The following is a 4,969-nucleotide window of genomic DNA, read 5'->3' on the forward strand; positions in this document are numbered from 1 at the left end:
AGACTGAAGACCAATGGAATCATTGAAATCAAATCCAATTGGTTGGACCATTAATGATGTCAAAAGAATCGTTGACAATTAGTGGCTGAGAGCCAACAGGAGATGCTGGAAGATATTCAAATATTTACTGTGCTACACCTGAGATTGTGTAACGTGGCTCTGTAACTCCTCAGTGAAGAATGGAAACTGCAGTCAATGTTCCTAAACCCATTAATCATACTGTAAATTAACCAATTGAAGAAATTAGGATTCAACGATCAATGAGAACATTTAGAATTTTCTAATTATTATAATGAGACAAGGAACTCAAAATATAGAAATGATAGCCTCAAAAAACGAGAACGTATGTCAGATAATCCGATCCCTTTTGTAATAGATCTGAACCCCATCTATTCTCCCATACCTCACCTTAATGGTAGATCTGCTTCACACACTGGCAGCAGCGAGAATGTCCTGGGGTGGTGTCCAGGCACGGACCGCCATTGCCACGGCCTGCAGGTCAGCCATCTTGCTGTACACCCCAATGACCACCCACCATAAACTTGGCCGCAATTAATTGGGCTGCTTCTTGATCATTGCTATCGATCTTGACCAATAAAGGGGTGGGTGCCCTGATGGCTGGGCGTGTCTTAGGTGGCCGTTGGCCTGGCTTTGTTTGAGCTTTTCGGTTGGGGAACTGGCCGGGATGTCTGTAATAGTGTCGGTTACTTGAGTGTCATTCCTTTGTTCCCGGAGATGGGCCATTAATATGCTAATCGACCTATAGTTTCAATTCCATCTGGGAGCTGTTTCCCCAATATGCATTCAAGCTTCTGTGCCTGCTTGTTTTCTAGCATTGTCCAGAGTTCCCGACATTCTTTGCGAGCGTCCATTTTGTATTCTGGAAGTGGCCATCCCAGACGGCGACAGAGGCGCTGCATGAGGCCTCGTGTGTGCAGGACCAGGCATGCCGTCGAATACTCCGGCTGAGCAGGGGGTCAGTGCGACATATCTGCCAGATCATGGTGCACCTTGCCCCGTGGGAGAATGGGGGAGGACACCCGCTCCTGGTGGCTGTCAAGTTGAGGGTAGCCCTAAATCTTTACGCCACAGGATCCTTCCAGGATAAAAGGCCGCTCTAAACAAACTGAAAGGGTTTCCATTCGGTGAACGTGCAGCTGATATGTGACCATCAGATGCGCAACATGCACGTCTGCGCCAGATGCCCAGGCAGTGTGCACGATTCCTTTATCTTGGCACGCTCGAAGATTCCTCACATGTTTGAGGTGCGCCACCCTTGCTGAGGGGTTGGCTCCTGGGCGACAGGGGCAGGGGGGATGGGTATAGTCCTCCCACAGGGCCTGCACTGGTCCCCCGCATCCCCCCCACCCTTCCCCAGTCAGCCCGGACCAGCTCGCCCCCACACCCATCAGACAGAGCACCGAGACAGGTTTTAACGGTGGTAACAGGTATTTATTGCACGGAAATATATGCAGACTGTGCCCTAACCCCTATAATTCAACTGTGCCATGCACCAGTGTCTAACGTTCTGGCCTTACGGGCCCTCACACTACGCTGAGGTGTTTCCCCAGACGGTACAGCAGGAGTGGAGGCAGCTTGTTGTGGCTCCTGCCCTGCGACAAGGGTCCCTGTTGGCGCGCGTCTCCTACGATGACCTGGCCTGGATGAGCCCGGCCGCTGCTCGGGTGGCGTGGTGCCGCACTGTTCTGCACGCTGCCCACCAAGCAGGGACAGGAGGGGGGTGTCCAAGGTGCTGCGGTGTGCTGGCACCTCCGCTGCGGGAGTCACCGGCACGGGCCCCATCACCTCCTCCTCCCTCAGGGTGCCCGATGGACCCCGGGCTACTCCATTGGACAGGGGTGCAAGAAATACCATGAGGCCCCCCCCCCCCGCCACTTGGCACTGCCTGTCCTGGAGGCCCGCTCTGGTCTCGACGCTCACGGCCATGGAGCACAGGGAGTGGACCATCTCCGCCTGGGACGCACCACGTTACACTGCGACTGTGCCACATCAGCCAATGACTGAGACTGGGCCACCCGCCCTCTGTCTGCGCAACACCGTCCAGCACCTGGCCAATGCCGCTGATGTTGCCATGACCTGCTGTGACTGCCGAGGAGCGCCGCTGCGATGTCCAGGTAGCTCAGTAAGAGGGCAGCCCTATCCTGGGCCTCGACCACCGACTGCACAGAAGTCCCCGTGCCCTGGACATGCTGATCCATAGCCAAAACCATCGCCCCCATTGCCCCCACCGCGCACGCCACCTCTGCGGTGTTGGCCTGGGTGGCACACATGCTCCTGCCCGAGGATGGACTCCTCCACCTGTGCCCGCAGGAGCAGGATGACCTCCGTCATGTCCTCCTATGTCCCCTGGCTCTCTGACTGCACCTGCACTGTGGCTGGGACAGGATGTACCAGGAGCCCGGGACCTGTCTGGACGGCAGCTGGTTCCTGGGACGGGCCTGCCCTCCAACCTTTCGGCCACTGGGCTGCTCCTACCTCCACCCGCTGTACTGGACCGACTGTGTGGTGCGCACAAGATTGTGTTCCAGGCGCCTCTTCACTGATGTGCCCAACCAAGGTGATAGTTTCTGGGATGGTGGAGGGTGTTGGAGACAGCTGTGACGGGAAGTCAGGGTCCTCCCACCCGAGCTCTGTGGTGTCCTGAGTCTCGGGCGGAGGGCTGGTGCTCAGACTGCTCTTTCCGTCAGTACTCGGCCGTCTGGGAGGCACCGGCTCCGGCACTGGCTGGGGGTGGGGGGGCACAGGATGGACCGGCCCCGTCTCCGGCAGGTCCAGTAAGACAGAAGGAGACATGTGTGGTTAGACAGCAGGCTGGGGGGGACGTGGGTGGTGGTGGGGGGGGGGGTTTGAGGGGGGTGAGGGTGGTGAGGGAGGTGTTGAGGGGGTGTGGAGGGGGGGGGGGGTGTACCCACACGTGTCCTGAGCAGGGTCTCACTTCCTCACCCGCCCCGAACTCCAGCTCAGTGACTTCCCTTTCCTCCAGGCCTCCGACCACGTCCAGTGCTCTCTACTCGGGCATGGTGAGGGGCCGCAGTTCAACTGGCCGCCCTCCGGTCTTCTCCCACTAACCATCTGTGCCTCCTGCGCCCAGGCACGGTAAACGGCGGCACCTGGCAGCCTTCCCCCCGGACCGGGGTACAGAATCATCCTTCCCTCCTCCAAAGCGGCCATGAGGATGGCCAGCTCAGTGTCCCTGAACCGTGGCACTGCTCTCCTTCCAGCCATAGATCATAGATCATAGAATTTACAGTGCAGAAGGAGGCTATTCGGCCCATCGAGTCTGCACCGGCTCTTCGAAAGAGCACCCTACCCAAGGTCAACACCTCCACCCTATCCCAATAGCCCAGTAACCCCACCCAACACGATGGGCAATTTTGGACACTAAGGGCAATTTATCATGGCCAATCCACCTAACCTGCACATCTTTGGACTGTGGGAGGAAACCGGAGCACCCGGAGGAAACCCACGTACACACGGGGAGGATGTGCAGACTCCGCACAGACAGTGACCCAAGCCGGAATCGAACCTGGGACCCTGGAGCTGTGAAGCCATTGTGCTATCCACAATGCTACCGTGCTGCCTGGGCCAGTATGTGGGTGGGTTGGGGGGGGGGGACCATTTAAGTGCGGCGTTGGCGTGTGAGCCTCAAGTGCGCCAATCAGGGATCTGGCAAATCTGGCACCGTTTTCTATGGAAGTGATTGCGTTCCATGTGGCGATGGTGTGAGTCCATTTAGAGTTGCTGATTCGGTGCAGCTGTTGCGCCGTTATTTCTGTTGTAAAACACCACTGTTGCCACACCGGCATTGGCACTTTGTCTCAAAATCAGAGAATCCACCCCCTTATCTCCTGAACGTCAATTTCACCCCCGTGACTGTGAGCAGTCACTAATCAAACAAGCAAACACTAAAGAGCAGGGCTTCAGCACTGTGGATCTTCTCACAACCAGAGGGAAGTGTGTGGAACGGAGGGTGGAGGGTCTTGTGTTGCTGGTGGCTGCTGCGGTGGCTAGACATTTATGTCACAGTTCATTCCAGGGTTCGAGGGGGACCTGTGCGGCATTTCACAATCTACAGCCCACAGGTGCATCCAGGAGGTCACTGATACCCTGTATGCCCGGGCATCAGACTTTATCACCTTTGAGCTGGACCAGGCCCACCAAGGTGCCCGGGCTGCAGGATTCTCCTCCATCGCCTGGATGTCCCAGTTCCAGGGGCAATCAATGGCAGGCATGTCACCCTGCACGGACTGGGGCATCAGAGAGAGCCCTTTATTAACAGGAAGGGGTTTCACTCCAAGAATGTTAAGACTGTGTGAGACCACCACCTCCATATCATGCACATGTGTGCCTGCTACCCGGGGAGTGTACATGACAGATACATGCTGGGGCACTTGGAGATTCCCGGTGTCTTCGAGGACAACCCAAGGATGATGGGTTGGCTCTTGGGGGACAAAGGTTGCCCGCTGTGGTCATGGCTGATGGTGCCCATGCAGGATGAGGCTGTGTACGTCAGTTTAATCTCCCCTCATTTCCCTCCCTCCCCCCTCAATCTCTCCTTCCCCCTTCCCATTTTCCTTCTTCCCCCATTTTCCTCCTTCCCCTCAATCCCTCCTTCCTTCTCCCCTCCCCCAAATTCCCTCCTTTCCCCCAATTCCTCCCCCCAATCTCCCCGCCCTCCCATTCCTACCTCCCCAATATACCGCAACCTCCCCAAACACCCTGTTCCACCCTCCAAGGATGTGTGTAACTCCAGGGTGATGGGCCTGTGTTGGCGCTGTCAGTGGGTTACTATACAAGGCAGGAGCGTGATGATCAGTTGCTGTGAGGAAAGCTCTGATGTCCCTCAGTTTCTGCTAAAGTCTGACTTCTGTCTTTGTGCTGACAGCGCACTCACACCCATCCTCTGACCGGGCCTGTATCAGGGACTTTTGATCTTGGGTCACTGTGC

Source organism: Scyliorhinus canicula, chromosome 11, assembly GCF_902713615.1.
Source record: "Scyliorhinus canicula chromosome 11, sScyCan1.1, whole genome shotgun sequence".
In the NCBI taxonomy this organism is placed as follows: Eukaryota; Metazoa; Chordata; class Chondrichthyes; order Carcharhiniformes; family Scyliorhinidae; genus Scyliorhinus; species Scyliorhinus canicula.